A 24,948-nucleotide genomic window follows, 5' to 3' on the forward strand; every position below is an offset into this window, starting at 1 on the left:
AGTGTCTGTGGACTAGGGTTGGGGCAATGTGATGCAGTGTCTGTGGACTAGGGTTGGGGCAATGTGATGCAGTGTCTGTGGAGACACCGGTTGGGGCAATGGGATGCAGTGTCTGTGGACTAGGGTTGGGGCAATGTGATGCAGTGTCTGTGGACTCGGGTTGGGGCAAAGTGATGCAGTGTCTGTGGACTAGGGTTGGAGCAATGTGATGCAGTGTCTGTGGACTAGGATTGGGGCAATGTGATGCAGTGTCTGTGGATTAGGGTTGGGGCAATGTGATGCAGTGTCTGTGGACTCGGGTTGGAGCAATGTGATGCAGTGTCTGTGGACTCGTGTTGGGCAATGTGATGCAGTGTCTGTGGAGACTCGGGTTGGGGCAATGTGATGCAGTGTCTGTGGAGACTCGGGTTGGAGCAATGTGATGCAGTGTGTGTGGACTCGGTTTGGGGCAATGTGATGCAGTGTCTGTGGACTCGGGTTGGAGCAATGTGATGCAGTGTCTGTGGACTAAGGTTTGGGGCAATGTGATGCAGTGTCTGTGGAGACTCGGGTTGGGGCAATTTGATGCAGTGTCTGTGGACTAGTGTTGGGGCAATGTGATGTAGTGTCTGTGGACTCGGGTTGGTGCAATGTGATGCAGTGTCTGTGGACTAGGGTTGGGGCAATGTGATGCTGTGTCTGTGGACTCGGTTTGGGGCAATGTGATGCAGTGTCTGTGGACTAGGGTTGGGGCAATGTGATGCAGTGTCTGTGGACTCGGGTTGGGGCAATGTGATGCAGTGTCTGTGAACTAGTTTTGGGGCAATGTGATGTAGTGTCTGTGGACTAGGGTTGGGGCAATGTGATGCAGTGTCTGTGGACTAGGGTTGGGGCAATGTGATGCAGTGTCTGTGCACTCGGGTTGGGGCAATGTGATGCAGTGTCTGTGGACTCGGGTTGGGACAATGTGATGCAGTGTCTGTGGACTAGATTTGGGGCAATGTGATGCAGTGTCTGTGGACTAGGGTTGGGGCAATGTGATGTAGTTTCTGTGGACTCGGGTTGGGACAATGTGATGCAGTGTCTGTGGACTAGATTTGGGGCAATGTGATGCAGTGTCTGTGGACTAGGTTTGGGGCAATGTGATGAAGTGTCTGTCGACTAGGGTTGGGGCAATATGATGCAGTGTCTGTGGACTAGGGTTGGGGCAATGTGATGCAGTGTCTGTGGACTAGGGTTGGGGCAATGTGATGCAGTGTCTGTGGAGACACCGGTTGGGGCAATGGGATGCAGTGTCTGTGGACTAGGGTTGGGGCAATGTGATGCAGTGTCTGTGGACTCGGGTTGGGGCAAAGTGATGCAGTGTCTGTGGACTAGGGTTGGAGCAATGTGATGCAGTGTCTGTGGACTAGGATTGGGGCAATGTGATGCAGTGTCTGTGGATTAGGGTTGGGGCAATGTGATGCAGTGTCTGTGGACTCGGGTTGGAGCAATGTGATGCAGTGTCTGTGGACTAGTGTTGGGCAATGTGATGCAGTGTCTGTGGAGACTCGGGTTGGGGCAATGTGATGCAGTGTCTGTGGAGACTCGGGTTGGAGCAATGTGATGCAGTGTGTGTGGACTCGGTTTGGGGCAATGTGATGCAGTGTCTGTGGACTCGGGTTGGAGCAATGTGATGCAGTGTCTGTGGACTAAGGTTTGGGGCAATGTGATGCAGTGTCTGTGGAGACTCGGGTTGGGGCAATTTGATGCAGTGTCTGTGGACTAGTGTTGGGGCAATGTGATGTAGTGTCTGTGGACTCGGGTTGGTGCAATGTGATGCAGTGTCTGTGGACTAGGGTTGGGGCAATGTGATGCTGTGTCTGTGGACTCGGTTTGGGGCAATGTGATGCAGTGTCTGTGGACTAGGGTTGGGGCAATGTGATGCAGTGTCTGTGGACTCGGGTTGGGGCAATGTGATGCAGTGTCTGTGAACTAGTTTTGGGGCAATGTGATGTAGTGTCTGTGGACTAGGGTTGGGGCAATGTGATGCAGTGTCTGTGGACTAGGGTTGGGGCAATGTGATGTAGTGTCTGTGCACTCGGGTTGGGGCAATGTGATGCAGTGTCTGTGGACTCGGGTTGGGACAATGTGATGCAGTGTCTGTGGACTAGATTTGGGGCAATGTGATGCAGTGTCTGTGGACTAGGGTTGGGGCAATGTGATGTAGTGTCTGTGGACTCGGGTTGGGACAATGTGATGCAGTGTCTGTGGACTAGATTTGGGGCAATGTGATGCAGTGTCTGTGGACTAGGTTTGGGGCAATGTGATGCAGTGTCTGTGGACTCGGGTTGGGGCAATGTGATGCAGTGTCTGTCTACTAGGTTTGGGGCAATGTGATGCAGTCTCTGTGGACTAGGGTTGGGGCAATGTGATGCAGTGTCTGTGGACTAGGGTTTGGGGCAATGTGATGCAGTGTCTGTGGAGACTCGGGTTGGAGCAATGTGATGCAGTGTCTGTGGAGACTCCGGTTGGGGCAATGTGATGCAGTGTCTGTGGACTAGGTTTGGGGCAATGTGATGCAGTGTCTGTGGACTCGGTTTGGGGCAATGTGATGCAGTGTCTGTGGACTAGGGTTGGGGCAATGTGATGCAGTGTCTGTGGACTAGGGTTGGGGCAATGTGATGCAGTGTCTGTGGAGACTCGGGTTGGGGCAATGTGATGCAGTGTCTGTGGAGTAGGGTTGGGGCAATGTGATGCAGTGTCTGTGGAGACTCGGGTTGGGGCAATGTGATGCAGTGTCTGTGGAGTAGGGTTGGGGCAATGTGATGCAGTGTCTGTGGACTCGGGTTGGGGCAATGTGATGCAGTGTCTGTGGAGTAGGGTTGGGGCAATGTGATGCAGTGTCTGTGGAGACTCGGGTTGGGGCAATGTGATGCAGTGTCTGTGGAGTAGGGTTGGGGCAATGTAATGCAGTGTCTGTGGAGACTCGGGTTGGGGCAATGTGATGCAGTGTCTGTGGACTAGGGTTGGGGCAATGTGATGCAGTGTCTGTGGACTCGGGTTGGGGCAATGTGATGCAGTGTCTGTGGACTAGGGTTGGGGCAATGTGATGCAGTGTCTGTGGACTAGGGTTGGGGCAATGTGATGCAGTGTCTGTGGGCTAGGGATAAGGCAATGTGATGCAGTGTCTGTGGAGTAGGGTTGGGGTAATGTGATGCAGTGTCTGTCGACTAGGGTTGGGGCAATGTGATGCAGTGTCTGTGGACTAGGTTTGGGGCAATGTGATGCAGTGTCTGTGGACTAGGGTTGGGGCAATGTGATGTAGTGTCTGTGGACTCGGGTTGGGGCAATGTGATGCAGTGTCTGTGGACTAGGGTTGGGGCAATGTGATGCAGTGTCTGTGGACTAGGGTTGGGGTAATGTGATACAGTGTCTGTGGACTAGGGTTGGGGCAATGTGATGCAGTGTGTGTGGACTCGGTTTCGGGCAATGTGATGCAGTGTCTGTGGACTAGGGTTGGAGCAATGTGATGCAGTGTCTGTGGAGTCGGGTTGGGGCAATGTGATGCAGTGTCTGTGGACTAGGGTTGGAGCAATGTGATGCAGTGTCTGTGGACTAGGATTGGGGCAATGTGATGCAGTGTCTGTGGATTAGGGTTGGGGCAATGTGATGCAGTGTCTGTGGACTCGGGTTGGAGCAATGTGATGCAGTGTCTGTGGACTCGGGTTGGAGCAATGTGATGCAGTGTCTGTGGACTCGTGTTGGGCAATGTGATGCAGTGTCTGTGGAGACTCGGGTTGGGGCAATGTGATGCAGTGTCTGTGGAGACTCGGGTTGGAGCAATGTGATGCAGTGTGTGTGGACTCGGTTTGGGGCAATGTGATGCAGTGTCTGTGGACTCGGGTTGGAGCAATGTGATGCAGTGTCTGTGGACTAAGGTTTGGGGCAATGTGATGCAGTGTCTGTGGAGACTCGGGTTGGGGCAATTTGATGCAGTGTCTGTGGACTAGTGTTGGGGCAATGTGATGTAGTGTCTGTGGACTCGGGTTGGTGCAATGTGATGCAGTGTCTGTGGACTAGGGTTGGGGCAATGTGATGCTGTGTCTGTGGACTCGGTTTGGGGCAATGTGATGCAGTGTCTGTGGACTCGGGTTGGGGCAATGTGATGCAGTGTCTGTGAACAAGTTTTGGGGCAATGTGATGCTGTGTCTGTGGACCAGGGTTGGGGCAATGTGATGCAGTGTCTGTGGACTAGGGTTGGGGCAATGTGATGTAGTGTCTGTGCACTCGGGTTGGGGCAATGTGATGCAGTGTCTGTGGACTCGGGTTGGGACAATGTGATGCAGTGTCTGTGGACTAGATTTGGGGCAATGTGATGCAGTGTCTGTGGACTAGGGTTGGGGCAATGTGATGTAGTGTCTGTGGACTCGGGTTGGGACAATGTGATGCAGTGTCTGTGGACTAGATTTGGGGCAATGTGATGCAGTGTCTGTGGACTAGGTTTGGGGCAATGTGATGCAGTGTCTGTGGACTCGGGTTGGGGCAATGTGATGCAGTGTCTGTGGACTAGGGTTGGGGCAATGTGATGCAGTGTCTGTGGACTAGGGTTGGGGCATTGTGATGCAGTGTCTGTGGAGACTCGGGTTGGGGCAATGTGATGCAGTGTCTGTGGAGTAGGGTTGGGGCAATGTGATGCAGTGTCTGTGGAGACTCGGGTTGGGGCAATGTGATGCAGTGTCTGTGGAGTAGGGTTGGGGCAATGTGATGCAGTGTCTGTGGACTCGGGTTGGGGCAATGTGATGCAGTGTCTGTGGACTAGGGTTGGGGCAATGTGATGCAGTGTCTGTGGACTAGGGTTGGGGCAATGTGATGCAGTGTCTGTGTACTAGGTTTGGGGCAATGTGATGCATTGTCTGTGGACTAGGTTTGGGGCAATGTGATGCAGTGTCTGTGGACTAGGGTTGGGGCAATGTGATGCAGTGTCTGTGGAGTAGGGTTGGGGCAATGTGATGCAGTGTCTGTGGAGACTCGGGTTGGGGCAATGTGATGCAGTGTCTGTGGAGTAGGGTTGGGGCAATGTAATGCAGTGTCTGTGGAGACTCGGGTTGGGGCAATGTGATGCAGTGTCTGTGGAGTAGGGTTGGGGCAATGTGATGCAGTGTCTGTGGACTCGGGTTGGGGCAATGTGATGCAGTGTCTGTGGACTAGGGTTGGGGCAATGTGATGCAGTGTCTGTGGACTAGGGTTGGGGCAATGTGATGCAGTGTCTGTGGGCTAGGGATAAGGCAATGTGATGCAGTGTCTGTGGAGTCGGGTTGGGGTAATGTGATGCAGTGTCTGTCGACTAGGGTTGGGGCAATGTGATGCAGTGTCTGTGGAGTAGGGTTGGAGCAATGTGATGCAGTGTCTGTGAACTAGGGTTGGGGCAATGTGATGCAGTGTCTGTGGACTAGGTTTGGGGCAATGTGATGCAGTGTCTGTGGACTAGGGTTGGGGCAATGTGATGTAGTGTCTGTGGACTCGGGTTGGGGCAATGTGATGCAGTGTCTGTGGACTAGGGTTGGGGCAATGTGATGCAGTGTCTGTGGACTAGGGTTGGGGTAATGTGATACAGTGTCTGTGGACTAGGGTTGGGGCAATGTGATGCAGTGTGTGTGGACTCGGTTTGGGGCAATGTGATGCAGTGTCTGTGGACTAGGGTTGGAGCAATGTGATGCAGTGTCTGTGGAGTCGGGTTGGGGCAATGTGATGCAGTGTCTGTGGACTAGGGTTGGGGCAATGTGATGCAGTGTCTGTGGACTAGGGTTGGGGCAATGTGATGCAGTGTCTGTGGACTAGGGTTGGGGCAATGTGATGCAGTGTCTGTGGAGACTCAGGTTGGGGCAATGTGATGCAGTGTCTGTGGACTAGGGTTGGGGCAATGTGATGCAGTGTCTGTGGACTAGGGTTGGGGCAATGTGATGCAGTGTCTGTGGACTAGGTTTGAGGCAATGTGATGCAGTGTCTGTGGGCTAGGGATAAGGCAATGTGATGCAGTGTCTGTGGAGTAGGGTTGGGGCAATGTGATGCAGTGTCTGTGGAGTAGGGTTGGGGCAATGTGATGCAGTGTCTGTGGACTAAGGTTGGAGCAATGTGATGCAGTGTCTGTGGACTAGGGTTGGGTCAATGTGATGCAGTGTCTGTGGACTAAGCTTGGGGCAATGTGATGCAGTGTCTGTGGACTCGGGTTGGGGCAATGTGATGCAGTGTCTGTGGACTAGGGTTGGGTCAATGTGATGCAGTGTCTGTGGACTAAGGTTGGGGCAATGTGATGCAGTGTGTGTGGACTCGGGTTGGAGCAATGTGATGCAGTGTCTGTGGACTAGGGTTGGAGCAATGTGATGCAGTGTCTGTGGACTAGGGTTGGGTCAATGTGATGCAGTGTCTGAGGACTAGGGTTGGGGCAATGTGATGCGGTGTCTGCGGACTAGGGTTGGGGCAATGTGATGCAGTTTTTGTGGACTAGGGTTGGGGCAATGTGATGCAGTGTCTGTGGACTAGGGTTGGGGCAATGTGATGCAGTGTCTGTGGACTAGGGTTGGGGCAATGTGATGCAGTGTCTGTGGACTAGGGTTGGGGCAATGTGATGTAGTGTCTGTGGACTCGGGTTGGAGCAATGTGATGCAGTGTTTGTGGACTAGGGTTGGGGCAATGTGATGCAGTGTCTGTGGACTGGTGTTGGGGCAATGTGATGCAGTGTCTGTGGAGACTCGGGTTGGGGCAATGTGATGCAGTGTCTGTGGAGACTCGGGTTGGAGCAATGTGATGCAGTGTCTGTGGACTAGGTTTGGGGCAATGTGATGCAGTGTCTGTGGACTAGGGTTGGGGCAATGTGATGTAGTGTCTGTGGACTCGGGTTGGAGCAATGTGATGCAGTGTGTGTGGACTCGGGTTGGGGCAATGTGATGCAGTGTCTGTGGAGACTCGGGTTGGAGCAATGTGATGCAGTGTCTGTGGACTAGGGTTGGGGCAATGTGATGCAGTGTCTGTGGACTAGGTTTGGGGCAATGTGATGCAGTGTCTGTGGACTAAGGTTGGGGCAATGTGATGCAGTGTCTGTGGACTAAGGTTGGGGCAATGTGATGTAGAGTCTGTGGACTAGGTTTGGGGCAATGTGATGCAGTGTCTGTGGACTAGGGTTGGGGCAATGTGATGCAGTGTCTGTGGAGACTCGGGTTGGGGCAATGTGATGCAGTGTCTGTGGACTGGGGTTGGGGCAAAGTGATGCAGTGTCTGTGGAGACTCGGGTTGGGGCAATGTGATGCAGTGTCTGTGGACTAGGTTTGGGGCAATGTGATGCAGTGTCTGTGGACTAGGTTTGGGGCAATGTGATGCAGTGTCTGTGGACTAAGGTTGGGGCAATGTGATGCAGTGTCTGTGGACTAAGGTTTGGGGCAATGTGATGCAGTGCCTGTGGACTAGGGTTGGGGTAATGTGATGCAGTGTCTGTGGACTAAGGTTGGGGCAATGTGATGTAGTGTCTGTGGAGACTCGGTTTGGGGCAATGTGATGCAGTGTCTGTGGACTAGGGTTGGGGCAATTTGATGCATTGCCTGTGGACTAGGTTTGGGGCAATGTGATGCAGTGTCTGTGGACTAGGGTTGGGGCAATGTGATGCAGTGTCTGTGGACTAAGGTTGGGGCAATGTGATGTAGTGTCTGTGGATTAGGGTTGGGGCAATGTGATGCAGTGCCTGTGGACTAGGTTTGGGGCAATGTGATGCTGTGTCTGTGGACTAGGGTTGGGGCAATGTGATGTAGTGTCTGTGGAGACTCGGGTTGGGGCAATGTGATGCAGTGTCTGTGGAGACTCGGGTTGGAGCAATGTGATGCAGTGTCCGTGGACTAGGTTTGGGGCAATGTGATGCAGTGTCTGTGGACTCGGGTTGGAGCAATGTGATGCAGTGTCTGTGAACTAGGTTTGGGGCAATGTGATGAAATGTCTGTGGACTAGGTTTGGGGCAATGTGATGCTGTGTCTGTGGACTAGGGTTGGGGCAATGTGATGTAGTGTCTGTGGCCTCGGGTTGGGGCAATGTGATGCAGTGTCTCTGGAGACTAGGGTTGGGGCAATGTGATGCAGTGTCTGTGGACTAGGGTTGGGGCAATGTGATGCAGTGTCTGTGGACTCGGGTTGGGACAATGTGATGCAGTGTCTGTGGACTAGATTTGGGGCAATGTGATGCAGTGTCTGTGGACTAGGTTTGGGGCAATGTGATGCAGTGTCTGTGGACTCGGGTTGGGGCAATGTGATGCAGTGTCTGTCTACTAGGTTTGGGGCAATGTGATGCAGTGTCTGTGGACTAGGTTTGGGGCAATGTGATGCAGTGTCTGTGGACTAGGTTTGGGGCAATGTGATGCAGTGTCTGTGGACTCGGTTTGGGGCAATGTGATGCAGTGTCTGTGGACTCGGGTTGGAGCAATGTGATGTAGTGTCTGTGGACTCGGGTTGGAGCAATGTGATGCAGTGTCTGTGGACTCGGGTTGGGGCAATGTGATGCAGTGTCTGTTGACTAGGGTTGGGGCAATGTGATGCAGTGTCTGTGGACTCGGGATGGAGCAATGTGATGCAGTGTCTGTGGAGACTCGGGTGGGGGCAATGTGATGCAGTGTCTGTGGAGTCTCGGGTTGGGGCAATATGATGCAGTGTCTGTGGACTAGGTTTGGGGCAATGTGATGCAGTGTCTGTGGACTAAGGGTGGGGCAATGTGATGCAGTGTCTGTGGACTAGGGTTGGGGCAATGTGATGCAGTGTCTGTGGACTAGGGTTGGGGCAATGTGATGTAGTGTCTGTGGACTCGGGTTGGGGCAATGTGATGCAGTGTCTGTGGACTAAGGTTGGGGCAATGTGATGCAGTGTCTGTGGACTAGGGTTGGGGCAATGTGATGTAGTGTCTGTGGACTCGGGTTGGGGCAATGTGATGCAGTGTCTGTGGACTAAGGTTGGGGCAATGTGATGCAGTGTCTGTGGACTAGGGTTGGGGCAATGTGATGCAGTGTCTGTGGACTAGGGTTGGGGCAATGTGATGCAGTGTGTGTGGAGACTCGGGTTGGGGCAATGTGATGCAGTGTCTGTGGACTAGGGTTGGAGCAATGTGATGCAGTGTCTGTGGAGACTCGGGTTGGGGCAATGTGATGCAGTGTCTGTGGACTAGGGTTGGAGCAATGTGATGCAGTGTCTGTGGACTAGGGTTGGGGCAATGTGATGCAGTGTCTGTGGACTAGGATTGGGGCAATGTGATGCAGGGTCTGTGGACTAGTTTTGGGGCAATGTGATGCAGTATCTGTGGACGAGGGTTGGGGCAATGTGATGCAGTGTCTGTGGACTCGGGTTGGGGCAATGTGATGCAGTGTCTGTGCAGACTCGGGTTGGAGCAATGTGATGCAGTGTCTGTGGACTAGGGTTGGGGCAATGTGATACAGTGTCTGTGGACTAGGGTTGGGGCAATATGATCCAATGTTTGTGGACTACGGTGGGGGCAAAGTGATGCAGTGTCTGTGGAATCGGGTTGGGGCAATGTGATACAGTGTCTGTGGACTCGGGTTGGGGCAATGTGATGTAGTGTCTGTGGACTCGGGTTGGGGCAATGTGATGCAGTGTCTCTGGAGACTAGGGTTGGGGCAATGTGATGCAGTGTCTGTGGACTAGGGTTGGGGCAATGTGATGCAGTGTCTGTGGACTCGGGTTGGGACAATGTGATGCAGTGTCTGTGGACTAGATTTGGGGCAATGTGATGCAGTGTCTGTGGACTAGGTTTGGGGCAATGTGATGCAGTGTCTGTGGACTCGGGTTGGGGCAATGTGATGCAGTGTCTGTCTACTAGGTTTGGGGCAATGTGATGCAGTGTCTGTGGACTAGGTTTGGGGCAATGTGATGCAGTGTCTGTGTACTAGGGTTGGGGCAATGTGATGCAGTGTCTGTGGACTCGGTTTGGGGCAATGTGATGCAGTGTCTGTGGACTCGGGTTGGAGCAATGTGATGTAGTGTCTGTGGACTCGGGTTGGAGCAATGTGATGCAGTGTCTGTGGACTCGGGTTGGGGCAATGTGATGCAGTGTCTGTTGACTAGGGTTGGGGCAATGTGATGCAGTGTCTGTGGACTCGGGATGGAGCAATGTGATGCAGTGTCTGTGGAGACTCGGGTGGGGGCAATGTGATGCAGTGTCTGTGGAGTCTCGGGTTGGGGCAATATGATGCAGTGTCTGTGGAGACTCGGGTTGGAGCAATGTGATGCAGTGTCTGTGGACTAGGTTTGGGGCAATGTGATGCAGTGTCTGTGGACTAAGGTTGGGGCAATGTGATGCAGTGTCTGTGGACTAGGGTTGGGGCAATGTGATGTAGTGTCTGTGGACTCGGGTTGGGGCAATGTGATGCAGTGTCTGTGGATTAAGGTTGGGGAATGTGATGCAGTGTCTGTGGACTAGGGTTGGGGCAATGTGATGCAGTGTCTGTGGACTAGGGTTGGGGCAATGTGATGCAGTGTGTGTGGAGACTCGGGTTGGGGCAATGTGATGCAGTGTCTGTGGACTAGGGTTGGAGCAATGTGATGCAGTGTCTGTGGAGACTCGGGTTGGGGCAATGTGATGCAGTGTCTGTGGACTAGGGTTGGAGCAATGTGATGCAGTGTCTGTGGACTAGGGTTGGGGCAATGTGATGCAGTGTCTGTGGACTAGGATTGGGGCAATGTGATGCAGGGTCTGTGGACTAGTTTTGGGGCAATGTGATGCAGTGTCTGTGGACGAGGGTTGGGGCAATGTGATGCAGTGTCTGTGGACTCGGGTTGGAGCAATGTGATGCAGTGTCTGTGGACTAGGGTTGGGGCAATGTGATACAGTGTCTGTGGACTAGGGTTGGGGCAATGTGATGCAGTGTGTGTGGACTCGGGTTGGGGCAATGTGATGCAGTGTCTGTGGACTAGGGTTGGGGCAATGTGATCCAATGTTTGTGGACTACGGTTGGGGCAAAGTGATGCAGTGTCTGTGGACTCGGGTTGGGGCAATGTGATGCAGTGTCTGTGGACTAGGTTTGGGGCAATGTGATGCAGTGTCTGTGGACTAGGTTTGGGGCAATGTGATGCAGTGTCTGTGGGCGAGGTATAAGGCAATGTGATGCAGTGTCTGTGGAGTAGGGTTGGGGCAATGTGATGCAGTGTCTGTGGAGTAGGGATGGGGCAATGTGATGCAGGGTCTGTGGACTAGGGTTGGGGCAATGTGATGCAGTGTCTGTGGACTAGGGTTGGGGCAATGTGATGCAGTGTCTGTGGACTAGGGTTGGGGCAATGTGATGCAGTGTCTGTGGACTAGGTTTGGGGCAATGTGATGCAGTGTCTGTGGAGACTCGGGTTGGGGCAATGTGATGCAGTGTCTGTGGCCTAGGATTGGGGCAATGTGTTGCAGTGTCTGTGGACTATGGTTGGGATAATGTGATGCAGTGTCTGTGGACTAGGGTTGGGGCAATGTGATGCAGTGTCTGTGGACTAGGGTTGGGGCAATGTGATGCAGTGTCTGTGGACTAGGTTTGGGGCAATGTGATGCAGTGTCTGTGGAGACTCGGGTTGGGGCAATGTGTTGCAGTGTCTGTGGACTAGGTTTGGGGCAATGTGATGCAGTGTCTGTGGAGACTCGGGTTGGAGCAATGTGATGCAGTGTCTGTGGACTAGGGTTGGGGCAATGTGATGCAGTGTCTGTGGACTAGGGTTGGGGCAATGTGATGCAGTGTCTGTGGACTCGGGATGGAGCAATGTGATGCAGTGTCTGTGGAGACTCGGGTGGGGGCAATGTGATGCAGTGTCTGTGGAGTCTCGGGTTGGGGCAATATGATGCAGTGTCTGTGGAGACTCGGGTTGGAGCAATGTGATGCAGTGTCTGTGGACTAGGTTTGGGGCAATGTGATGCAGTGTCTGTGGACTAAGGTTGGGGCAATGTGATGTAGTGTCTGTGGACTCGGGTTGGGGCAATGTGATGCAGTGTCTGTGGATTAAGGTTGGGGCAATGTGATGCAGTGTCTGTGGACTAGGGTTGGGGCAATGTGATGCAGTGTCTGTGGACTAGGGTTGGGGCAATGTGATGCAGTGTGTGTGGAGACTCGGGTTGGGGCAATGTGATGCAGTGTCTGTGGACTAGGGTTGGAGCAATGTGATGCAGTGTCTGTGGAGACTCGGGTTGGGGCAATGTGATGCAGTGTCTGTGGACTAGGGTTGGAGCAATGTGATGCAGTGTCTGTGGACTAGGGTTGGGGCAATGTGATGCAGTGTCTGTGGACTAGGATTGGGGCAATGTGATGCAGGGTCTGTGGACTAGTTTTGGGGCAATGTGATGCAGTGTCTGTGGACGAGGGTTGGGGCAATGTGATGCAGTGTCTGTGGACTAGGGTTGGAGCAATGTGAAGCAGTGTCTGTGGACTCGGGTTGGGGCAATGTGATGCAGTGTCTGTGGACTCGGGTTGGGGCAATGTGATGCAGTGCCTGTGGACTCGGGTTGGGGCAATGTGATGCAGTGCCTGTGGACTCGGGTTGGGGCAATGTGATGCAGTGTCTGTGGACTAGGTTTGGGGCAATGTGATCCAATGTTTGTGGACTACGGTTGGGGCAAAGTGATGCAGTGTCTGTGGACTCGGGTTGGGGCAATGTGATGCAGTGTCTGTGGACTAGGTTTGGGGCAATGTGATGCAGTGTCTGTGGACTAGGTTTGGGGCAATGTGATGCAGTGTCTGTGGGCGAGGTATAAGGCAATGTGATGCAGTGTCTGTGGAGTAGGGTTGGGGCAATGTGATGCAGTGTCTGTGGAGTAGGGATGGGGCAATGTGATGCAGGGTCTGTGGACTAGGGTTGGGGCAATGTGATGCAGTGTCTGTGGACTAGGGTTGGGGCAATGTGATGCAGTGTCTGTGGACTAGGGTTGGGGCAATGTGATGCAGTGTCTGTGGACTAGGTTTGGGGCAATGTGATGCAGTGTCTGTGGAGACTCGGGTTGGGGCAATGTGATGCAGTGTCTGTGGACTAGGTTTGGGGCAATGTGATGCAGTGTCTGTGGACTAGGGTTGGGGCAATGTGATGCAGTGTCTGTGGACTAGGGTTGGAGCAATATGATGCAGTGTCTGTGGACTAGGTTTGGGGCAATGTGATGCAGTGTCTGTGGACTAGGTTTGGGGCAATGTGATGCAGTGTCTGTGGACTAAGGTTGGGGCAATGTGATGCAGTGTCTGTGGACTAAGGTTGGAGCAATGTGATGTAGTGTCTGTGGACTAGGGCTGGGGCAATGTGATGCAGTGTCGGTGGAGACTCGGGTTGGAGCAATGTGATGCAGTGTCTGTGGACTCGGGTTGGGACAATGTGATGCAGTGTCTGTGGCCTAGGATTGGGGCAATGTGTTGCAGTGTCTGTGGACTATGGTTGGGATAATGTGATGCAGTGTCTGTGGACTAGGGTTGGGGCAATGTGATGCAGTGTCTGTGGACTAGGGTTGGGGCAATGTGATGCAGTGTCTGTGGACTAGGTTTGGGGCAATGTGATGCAGTGTCTGTGGAGACTCGGGTTGGGGCAATGTGTTGCAGTGTCTGTGGACTAGGTTTGGGGCAATGTGATGCAGTGTCTGTGGAGACTCGGGTTGGAGCAATGTGATGCAGTGTCTGTGGACTAGGGTTGGGGCAATGTGATGCAGTGTCTGTGGAGACTCGGGTTGGGGCAATGTGTTGCAGTGTCTGTGGACTCGGGTTGGGGCAATATGTTGCAGTGTCTGTGGACTAGGGTTGGAGCAATGTGATACAGTGTCTGTGGACTAGGGTTGGGGCAATGTGATGCAGTGTCTGTGGAGACTCGGGTTGGGCCAATGTGATGCAGTGTCTGTGGACTAGGGTTGGGGCAATGTGATGCAGTGTCTGTGGACTAGGGTTGGGGCAATGTGATGCAGTGTCTGTGGACTAGGGTTGGGGCAATGTGATGCAGTGTCTGTGGAGACTCTGGTTGGAGCAATGTGATGCAGTGTCTGTGGAGACTCTGGTTGGAGCAATGTGATGTAGTGTCTGTGTACCAGGGTTGGGGCAATGTGATGCAGAGTCTGTCGACTCGGGTTGGGGCAATGTGATGCAGTGTCTGTGGACTAGGGTTGGGGCAATGTGATGTAGTGTCTGTGGACTCGGGTTGGAGCAATGTGATGCAGTGTTTGTGGACTAGGGTTGGGGCAATGTGATGCAGTGTCTGTGGACTGGTGTTGGGGCAATGTGATGCAGTGTCTGTGGAGACTCGGGTTGGGGCAATGTGATGCAGTGTCTGTGGACACTCAGGTTGGAGCAATGTGATGCAGTGTCTGTGGACTAGGTTTGGGGCAATGTGATGCAGTGTCTGTGGACTAGGGTTGGGGCAATGTGATGTAGTGTCTGTGGACTCGGGTTGGAGCAATGTGATGCAGTGTGTGTGGACTCGGGTTGGGGCAATGTGATGCAGTGTCTGTGGAGACTCGGGTTGGAGCAATGTGATGCAGTGTCTGTGGACTAGGGTTGGGGCAATGTGATGCAGTGTCTGTGGACTAGGTTTGGGGCAATGTGATGCAGTGTCTGTGGACTAAGGTTGGGGCAATGTGATGCAGTGTCTGTGGACTAAGGTTGGGGCAATGTGATGTAGAGTCTGTGGACTAGGTTTGGGGCAATGTGATGCAGTGTCTGTGGACTAGGGTTGGGGCAATGTGATGCAGTGTCTGTGGAGACTCGGGTTGGGGCAAAGTGATGCAGTGTCTGTGGACTGGGGTTGGGGCAAAGTGATGCAGTGTCTGTGGAGACTCGGGTTGGGGCAATGTGATGCAGTGTCTGTGGACTAGGTTTGGAGCAATGTGATGCAGTGTCTGTGGACTAGGTTTGGGGCAATGTGATGCAGTGTCTGTGGACTAAGGTTGGGGCAATGTGATGCAGTGTCTGTGGACTAAGATTTGGGGCAATGTGATGCAGTGCCTGTGGACTAGGGTTGGGGTAATGTGATGCAGTGTCTGTGGACTAAGGTTGGGGCAATGTGATGTAGTGTCTGTGGAGACTCGGTTTGGGGCAATGTGATGCAGTGTCTGTGGACTAGGGTTGGGGCAATTTGATGCATTGCCTGTGGACTAGGTTTGGGGCAATGTGATGCAGTGTCTGTGGACTAGGGTTGGGGCAATGTGATGCAGTGTCTGTGGACTAAGGTTGGGGCAATGTGATGTAGTGTCTGTGGATTAGGGTTGGGGCAATGTGATGCAGTGCCTGTGGACTAGGTTTGGGGCAATGTGATGCTGTGTCTGTGGACTAGGGTTGGGGCAATGTGATGTAGTGTCTGTGGAGACTCGGGTTGGGGCAATGTGATGCAGTGTCTGTGGAGACTCGGGTTGGAGCAATGTGATGCAGTGTCCGTGGACTAGGTTTGGGGCAATGTGATGCAGTGTCTGTGGACTCGGGTTGGAGCAATGTGATGCAGTGTCTGTGAACTAGGTTTGGGGCAATGTGATGAAATGTCTGTGGACTAGGTTTGGGGCAATGTGATGCTGTGGCTGTGGACTAGGGTTGGGGCAATGTGATGTAGTGTCTGTGGACTCGGGTTGGGGCAATGTGATGCAGTGTCTCTGGAGACTAGGGTTGGGGCAATGTGATGCAGTGTCTGTGGACTAGGGTTGGGGCAATGTGATGCAGTGTCTGTGGACTCGGGTTGGGACAATGTGATGCAGTGTCTGTGGACTAGATTTGGGGCAATGTGATGCAGTGTCTGTGGTCTAGGTTTGGGGCAATGTGATGCAGTGTCTGTGGACTCGGGTTGGGGCAATGTGATGCAGTGTCTGTCTACTAGGTTTGGGGCAATGTGATGCAGTGTCTGTGGACTAGGTTTGGGGCAATGTGATGCAGTGTCTGTGGACTAGGTTTGGGGCAATGTGATGCAGTGTCTGTGGACTCGGTTTGGGGCAATGTGATGCAGTGTCTGTGGACTCGGGTTGGAGCAATGTGATGTAGTGTCTGTGGACTCGGGTTGGAGCAATGTGATGCAGTGTCTGTGGACTCGGGTTGGGGCAATGTGATGCAGTGTCTGTTGACTAGGGTTGGGGCAATGTGATGCAGTGTCTGTGGACTCGGGATGGAGCAATGTGATGCAGTGTCTGTGGAGACTCGGGTGGGGGCAATGTGATGCAGTGTCTGTGGAGTCTCGGGTTGGGGCAATATGATGCAGTGTCTGTGGAGACTCGGGTTGGAGCAATGTGATGCAGTGTCTGTGGACTAGGTTTGGGGCAATGTGATGCAGTGTCTGTGGACTAAGGTTGGGGCAATGTGATGCAGTGTCTGTGGACTAGGGTTGGGGCAATGTGATGTAGTGTCTGTGGACTCGGGTTGGGGCAATGTGATGCAGTGTCTGTGGACTAAGGTTGGGGCAATGTGATGCAGTGTCTGTGGACTAGGGTTGGGGCAATGTGATGCAGTGTCTGTGGACTAGGGTTGGGGCAATGTGATGCAGTGTGTGTGGAGACTCGGGTTGGGGCAATGTGATGCAGTGTCTGTGGACTAGGGTTAGAGCAATGTGATGCAGTGTCTGTGGAGACTCGGGTTGGGGCAATGTGATGCAGGGTCTGTGGACTAGTTTTGGGGCAATGTGATGCAGTGTCTGTGGACGAGGGTTGGGGCAATGTGATGCAGTGTCTGTGGACTAGGGTTGGGGCAATGTGAAACAGTGTCTGTGGACTAGGGTTGGGGCAATGTGATGCAGTGTGTGTGGACTCGGGTTGGGGCAATGTGATGCAGTGCCTGTGGACTCGGGTTGGGGCAATGTGATGCAGTGTCTGTGGACTAGGGTTGGGGCAATGTGATCCAATGTTTGTGGACTACGGTTGGGGCAAAGTGATGCAGTGTCTGTGGACTCGGGTTGGGGCAATGTGATGCAGTGTCTGTGGACTAGGTTTGGGGCAATGTGATGCAGTGTCTGTGGACTAGGTTTGGGGCAATGTGATGCAGTGTCTGTGGGCGAGGGATAAGGCAATGTGATGCAGTGTCTGTGGAGTAGGGTTGGGGCAATGTGATGCAGTGTCTGTGGAGTAGGGATGGGGCAATGTGATGCAGGGTCTGTGGACTAGGGTTGGGGCAATGTGATGCAGTGTCTGTGGACTAGGGTTGGGGCAATGTGATGCAGTGTCTGTGGACTAGGGTTGGAGCAATGTGATGCAGTGTCTGTGGACTAGGTTTGCGGCAATGTGATGCAGTGTCTGTGGACTAGGGTTGGAGCAATGTGATGCAGTGTCTGTGGACTAGGGTTGGGGCAATGTGATGCAGTGTCTGTGGACTAGGGTTGGGGCAATGTGATGCAGTGTCTGTGGACTAGGGTTGGAGCAATATGATGCAGTGTCTGTGGACTAGGTTTGGGGCAATGTGATGCAGTGTCTGTGGACTAGGTTTGGGGCAATGTGATGCAGTGTCTGTGGACTAAGGTTGGGGCAATGTGATGCAGTGTCTGTGGACTAACGTTGGAGCAATGTGATGTAGTGTCTGTGGACTAGGGCTGGGGCAATGTGATGCAGTGTCGGTGGAGACTCGGGTTGGAGCAATGTGATGCAGTGTCTGTGGACTAGGGTTGGGACAATGTGATGCAGTGTCTGTGGCCTAGGATTGGGGCAATGTGTTGCAGTGTCTGTGGACTATGGTTGGGATAATGTGATGCAGTGTCTGTGGACTAGGGTTGGGGCAATGTGATGCAGTGTCTGTGGACTAGGGTTGGGGCAATGTGATGCAGTGTCTGTGGACTAGGTTTGGGGCAATGTGATGCAGTGTCTGTGGAGACTCGGGTTGGGGCAATGTGTTGCAGTGTCTGTGGACTAGGTTTGGGGCAATGTGATGCAGTGTCTGTGGAGACTCGGGTTGGAGCAATGTGATGCAGTGTCTGTGGACTAGGTTTGGGGCAATGTGATGCAGTGTCTGTGGAGACTCGGGTTGGGGCAATGTGTTGCAGTGTCTGTGGACTAGGGTTGGAGCAATGTGATGCAGTGTCTGTGGACTAGGTTTGCGGCAATGTGATGCAGTGTCTGTGGACTAGGGTTGGAGCAATGTGATGCAGTGTCTGTGGACTAGGGTTGGGGCAATGTGATGCAGTGTCTGTGGACTAGGGTTGGGGCAATGTGATGCAGTGTCTGTGGACTAGGGTTGGAGCAATATGATGCAGTGTCTGTGGACTAGGTTTGGGGCAATGTGATGCAGTGTCTGTGGACTAGGTTTGGGGCAATGTGATGCAGTGTCTGTGGACTAAGGTTGGGGCAATGTGATGCAGTGTCTGTGGACTAACGTTGGAGCAATGTGATGTAGTGTCTGTGGACTAGGGCTGGGGCAATGTGATGCAGTGTCGGTGGAGACTCGGGTTGGAGCAATGTGATGCAGTGTCTGTGGACTAGGGTTGGGACAATGTGATGCAGTGTCTGTGGCCTAGGATTGGGGCAATGTGTTGCAGTGTCTGTGGACTATGGTTGGGATAATGTGATGCAGTGTCTGTGGACTAGGGTTGGGGCAATGTGATGCAGTGTCTGTGGACTAGGGTTGGGGCAATGTGATGCAGTGTCTGTGGACTAGGTTTGGGGCAATGTGATGCAGTGTCTGTGGAGACTCGGGTTGGGGCAATGTGTTGCAGTGTCTGTGGACTAGGTTTGGGGCAATGTGATGCAGTGTCTGTGGAGACTCGGGTTGGAGCAATGTGATGCAGTGTCTGTGGACTAGGTTTGGGGCAATGTGATGCAGTGTCTGTGGAGACTCGGGTTGGGGCAATGTGTTGCAGTGTCTGTGGACTCGGGTTGGGGCAATGTGTTGCAGTGTCTGTGGACTAGGGTTGGAGCAATGTGATACAGTGTCTGTGGACTAGGGTTGGGGCAATGTGATGCAGTGTCTGTGGAGACTCGGGTTGGGCCAATGTGATGCAGTGTCTGTGGACTAGGTTTGGGGCAATGTGATGCAGTGTCTGTGGACTAGGGTTGGGGCAATGTGATGCAGTGTCTGTGGACTAGGGTTGGGGCAATGTGATGCAGTGTCTGTGGAGACTGGTTGGAGCAATGTGATGCAGTGTCTGTGGAGACTCTGGTTGGAGCAATGTGATGTAGTGTCTGTGTACCAGGGTTGGGGCAATGTGATGCAGAGTCTGTGGACTCGGGTTGGGGCAATGTGATGCAGTGTCTGTGGAGACACTGGTTGGAGCAATGTGATGCAGTGTCTGTGGACTCGGGTTGGAGCAATGTGATGCAGTGTCTGTGGAGACTCCGGTTGGGGCAATGTGTTGCAGTGTCTGTGGACTCGGGTTGGGGCAATGTGTTGCAGTGTCTGTGGACTAGGGTTGGAGCAATGTGATACAGTGTCTGTGGACTAGGGTTGGGGCAATGTGATGCAGTGTCTGTGGAGACTCGGGTTGGGCCAATGTGATGCAGTGTCTGTGGACTAGGGTTGGGGCAATGTGATGCAGTGTCTGTGGAGACTCTGGTTGGAGCAATGTGATGCAGTGTCTGTGGAGACTCTGGTTGGAGCAATGTGATGTAGTGTCTGTGTACCAGGGTTGGGGCAATGTGATGCAGAGTCTGTGGACTCGGGTTGGGGCAATGTGATGCAGTGTCTGTGGAGACAATGGTTGGAGCAATGTGATGCAGTGTCTGTGGACTCGGGTTGGAGCAATGTGGTGCAGTGTCTGTGGAGTCTCTGGTTGGAGCAATGTGATGCAGTGTCTGTGGACTAGTGTTGGGGCAATGTGATGCAGTGTCTGTGGACTAGTGTTGGGGCAATGTGATGCAGTGTCTGTGGACTAGTGTTGGGGCAATGTGATGCAGTATCTGTGGACTAGGGTTGGGGCAATGTGATGCAGTGTCTGTGGAGACTCTGGTTGGAGCAATGTGATGCAGTGTCTGTGGAGACTCTGGTTGGAGCAATGTGATGCAGTGTCTGTGTACCAGGGTTGGGGCAATGTGATGCAGAGTCTGTGGACTCGGGTTGGGGCAATGTGATGCAGTGTCTGTGGAGACACTGGTTGGAGCAATGTGATGCAGTGTCTGTGGACTCGGGTTGGAGCAATGTGATGCAGTGTCTGTGGAGTCTCTGGTTGGAGCAATGTGATGCAGTGTCTGTGGACTAGTGTTGGGGCAATGTGATGCAGTGTCTGTGGACTAGTGTTGGGGCAATGTGATGCAGTGTCTGTGGACTAGTGTTGGGGCAATGTGATGCAGTGTCTGTGGACTAGGGTTGGGGCAATGTGATGCAGTGTCTGTGGACTAGGGTTGGGGCAATGTGATGCAGTGTCTGTGGACTCGGTTGGAGCAATGTGATGCAGTGTCTGTGGACTCGGGTTGGAGCAATGTGATGCAGTGTCTGTGGACTCGGGTTGGAGCAATGTGATGCAGTGTCTGTGGACTCGGGTTGGGGCAATGTGATGCGGTGTCTCTGGACTAGGGTTGGAGCAATGTGATGCAGTGTGTGTGAACTAAGATTGGGGCAATGTGATGCAGTGTCTGTGGACTAGAATTGGGGCAATGTGATGCAGTGTGTGTGGACTAAGGTTGGGGCAATGTGATGCAGTGTCTGTGGACTAGGGTTGAGGCAATGTGATGCAGTGTCTATGGACTCGGGTTGGAGCAATGTGATGCAGTGCCTGTGGACTAGGTATGGGGCAATGTGATGCAGTGTCTGTGGACTAGGTTTTGGGCAATGTGATTCAGTGTCTGTGGACTAGGTTTGGGGCAATGTGATGCAGTGTCTGTGGACTAGGGTTGGGGCAATGTGATGTAGTGTCTGTCGACCAGGGTTGGGGCAATGAGATGCAGTGTCTGTGGACTAGGGTTGGAGCAATGTGATGCAGTGTCTGTGGAGTAGGGTTGGGGCAATGTGATGCAGTGTCTGTGGAGTAGGGTTGGGGCAATGTGATGCAGTGTCTGTGGACTAGGGTTGGGGCAATGTGATGCAGTGTCTGTGGACTAGGATTGGGGCAATGTGATGCAGTGTCTGTGGACTAGGGTTGGGGCAATGTGATGCAGGGTCTGTGGAATATGGTTGGGGCAATGTGATGCAGTGTCTGTGGACTAGGGTTGGGGCAATGTGATGCAGTGTCTGTGGACTAGGATTGGGGCAATGTGATGCAGTGTCTGTGGACTAGGGTTGGGGCAATGTGATGCAGTGTCTGTGGACTAGGTTTGGAGCAATGTGATGCAGTGTCTGTGGACTAGGGTTGGGGCAATGTGATGCAGTGTCTGTGGACTAGGGTTGGGGCAATGTGATGCAGTGTCTGTGGACTAGGGTTGGGGCAATGTGATGCAGTGTCTGTCGACTAGGGTTGGGGCAATGTGATGCAGTGTCTGTGGATTAGGGTTGGGCAATGTGATGCAGTGTCTGTGGACTAGGATTGGGGCAATGTGATGCAGTGTCTGTGGACTAGGGTTGGGGCAATGTGATGCAGGGTCTGTGGAATATGGTTGGGGCAATGTGATGCAGTGTCTGTGGACTAGGGTTGGGGCAATGTGATGCAGTGTCCGTGGACTAGGTTTGGGGCAATGTGATGCAGTGTCTGTGGACTCGGGTTGGAGCAATGTGATGCAGTGTCTGTGAACTAGGTTTGGGGCAATGTGATGAAATGTCTGTGGACTAGGTTTGGGGCAATGTGATGCTGTGTCTGTGGACTAGGGTTGGGGCAATGTGATGTAGTGTCTGTGGACTCGGGTTGGGGCAATGTGATGCAGTGTCTCTGGAGACTAGGGTTGGGGCAATGTGATGCAGTGTCTGTGGACTAGGGTTGGGGCAATGTGATGCAGTGTCTGTGGACTCGGGTTGGGACAATGTGATGCAGTGTCTGTGGACTAGATTTGGGGCAATGTGATGCAGTGTCTGTGGACTAGGTTTGGGGCAATGTGATGCAGTGTCTGTGGACTCGGGTTGGGGCAATGTGATGCAGTGTCTGTCTACTAGGTTTGGGGCAATGTGATGCAGTGTCTGTGGACTAGGTTTGGGGCAATGTGATGCAGTGTCTGTGGACTAGGTTTGGGGCAATGTGATGCAGTGTCTGTGGACTCGGTTTGGGGCAATGTGATGCAGTGTCTGTGGACTCGGGTTGGAGCAATGTGATGTAGTGTCTGTGGACTCGGGTTGGAGCAATGTGATGCAGTGTCTGTGGACTCGGGTTGGGGCAATGTGATGCAGTGTCTGTTGACTAGGGTTGGGGCAATGTGATGCAGTGTCTGTGGACTCGGGATGGAGCAATGTGATGCAGTGTCTGTGGAGACTCGGGTGGGGGCAATGTGATGCAGTGTCTGTGGAGTCTCGGGTTGGGGCAATATGATGCAGTGTCTGTGGAGACTCGGGTTGGAGCAATGTGATGCAGTGTCTGTGGACTAGGTTTGGGGCAATGTGATGCAGTGTCTGTGGACTAAGGTTGGGGCAATGTGATGCAGTGTCTGTGGACTTGGGTTGGGGCAATGTGATGTAGTGTCTGTGGACTCGGGTTGGGGCAATGTGATGCAGTGTCTGTGGACTAAGGTTGGGGCAATGTGATGCAGTGTCTGTGGACTAGGGTTGGGGCAATGTGATGCAGTGTCTGTGGACTAGGGTTGGGGCAATGTGATGCAGTGTGTGTGGAGACTCGGGTTGGGGCAATGTGATGCAGTGTCTGTGGACTAGGGTTAGAGCAATGTGATGCAGTGTCTGTGGAGACTCGGGTTGGGGCAATGTGATGCAGTGTCTGTGGACTAGGGTTGGAGCAATGTGATGCAGTGTCTGTGGACTAGGGTTGGGGCAATGTGATGCAGTGTCTGTGGACTAGGATTGGGGCAATGTGATGCAGGGTCTTGGACTAGTTTTGGGGCAATGTGATGCAGTGTCTGTGGACTAGGGTTGGGGCAATCTGATGTAGTGTCTGTGGACTAGGGTTGGGGCAATGTGATGCAGTGTCTGTGGACTAGGGTTGGGGCAATGTGATGCAGTGTCTGTGGACTAGGGTTGGGGCAATGTGATGTAGTGTGTGTGGACTCGTGTTGGGGCAATGTGATGCAGTGCCTGTGGACTCGGGTTGGGGCAATGTGATGCAGTGTCTGTGGACTAGGGTTGGGGCAATGTGATGCAGTGTGTGTGGACTCGTGTTGGGGCAATGTGATGCAGTGCCTGTGGACTCGGGTTGGGGCAATGTGATGCAGTGTCTGTGGACTAGGGTTGGGGCAATGTGATCCAATGTTTGTGGACTACGGTTGGGGCAAAGTGATGCAGTGTCTGTGGACTCGGGTTGGGGCAATGTGATGCAGTGTCTGTGGACTAGGTTTGGGGCAATGTGATGCAGTGTCTGTGGACTAGGTTTGGGGCAATGTGATGCAGTGTCTGTGGGCGAGGGATAAGGCAATGTGATGCAGTGTCTGTGGAGTAGGGTTGGGGCAATGTGATGCAGTGTCTGTGGAGTAGGGATGGGGCAATGTGATGCAGGGTCTGTGGACTAGGGTTGGGGCAATGTGATGCAGTGTCTGTGGACTAGGGTTGGGGCAATGTGATGCAGTGTCTGTGGACTAGGGTTGGAGCAATGTGATGCAGTGTCTGTGGACTAGGTTTGCGGCAATGTGATGCAGTGTCTGTGGACTAGGGTTGGAGCAATGTGATGCAGTGTCTGTGGACTAGGGTTGGGGCAATGTGATGCAGTGTCTGTGGACTAGGGTTGGGGCAATGTGATGCAGTGTCTGTGGACTAGGGTTGGAGCAATATGATGCAGTGTCTGTGGACTAGGTTTGGGGCAATGTGATGCAGTGTCTGTGGACTAGGTTTGGGGCAATGTGATGCAGTGTCTGTGGACTAAGGTTGGGGCAATGTGATGCAGTGTCTGTGGACTAACGTTGGAGCAATGTGATATAGTGTCTGTGGACTAGGGCTGGGGCAATGTGATGCAGTGTCGGTGGAGACTCGGGTTGGAGCAATGTGATGCAGTGTCTGTGGACTAGGGTTGGGGCAATGTGATGCAGTGTCTGTGGACTAGGGTTGGGGCAATGTGATGCAGTGTCTGTGGACTAGGTTTGGGGCAATGTGATGCAGTGTCTGTGGAGACTCGGGTTGGGGCAATGTGTTGCAGTGTCTGTGGACTAGGTTTGGGGCAATGTGATGCAGTGTCTGTGGAGACTCGGGTTGGAGCAATGTGATGCAGTGTCTGTGGACTAGGTTTGGGGCAATGTGATGCAGTGTCTGTGGAGACTCGGGTTGGGGCAATGTGTTGCAGTGTCTGTGGACTCGGGTTGGGGCAATGTGTTGCAGTGTCTGTGGACTAGGGTTGGAGCAATGTGATACAGTGTCTGTGGACTAGGGTTGGGGCAATGTGATGCAGTGTCTGTGGAGACTCGGGTTGGGCCAATGTGATGCAGTGTCTGTGGACTAGGTTTGGGGCAATGTGATGCAGTGTCTGTGGACTAGGGTTGGGGCAATGTGATGCAGTGTCTGTGGACTAGGGTTGGGGCAATGTGATGCAGTGTCTGTGGACTAGGATTGGGGCAATGTGATGCAGTGTCTGTGGACTAGGGTTGGGGCAATGTGATGCAGGGTCTGTGGAATATGGTTGGGGCAATGTGATGCAGTGTCTGTGGACTAGGGTTGGGGCAATGTGATGCAGTGTCTGTGGACTAGGATTGGGGCAATGTGATGCAGTGTCTGTGGACTAGGGTTGGGGCAATGTGATGCAGTGTCTGTGGACTAGGTTTGGAGCAATGTGATGCAGTGTCTGTGGACTAGGGTTGGGGCAATGTGATGCAGTGTCTGTGGACTAGGGTTGGGGCAATGTGATGCAGTGTCTGTGGACTAGGGTTGGGGCAATGTGATGCAGTGTCTGTCGACTAGGGTTGGGGCAATGTGATGCAGTGTCTGTGGATTAGGGTTGGGCAATGTGATGCAGTGTCTGTGGACTAGGATTGGGGCAATGTGATGCAGTGTCTGTGGACTAGGGTTGGGGCAATGTGATGCAGGGTCTGTGGAATATGGTTGGGGCAATATGA

The sequence above is a fragment of the Pristiophorus japonicus genome, chromosome 7, assembly GCF_044704955.1.
Source record: "Pristiophorus japonicus isolate sPriJap1 chromosome 7, sPriJap1.hap1, whole genome shotgun sequence".
NCBI lineage: Eukaryota > Metazoa > Chordata > Chondrichthyes > Pristiophoridae > Pristiophorus > Pristiophorus japonicus.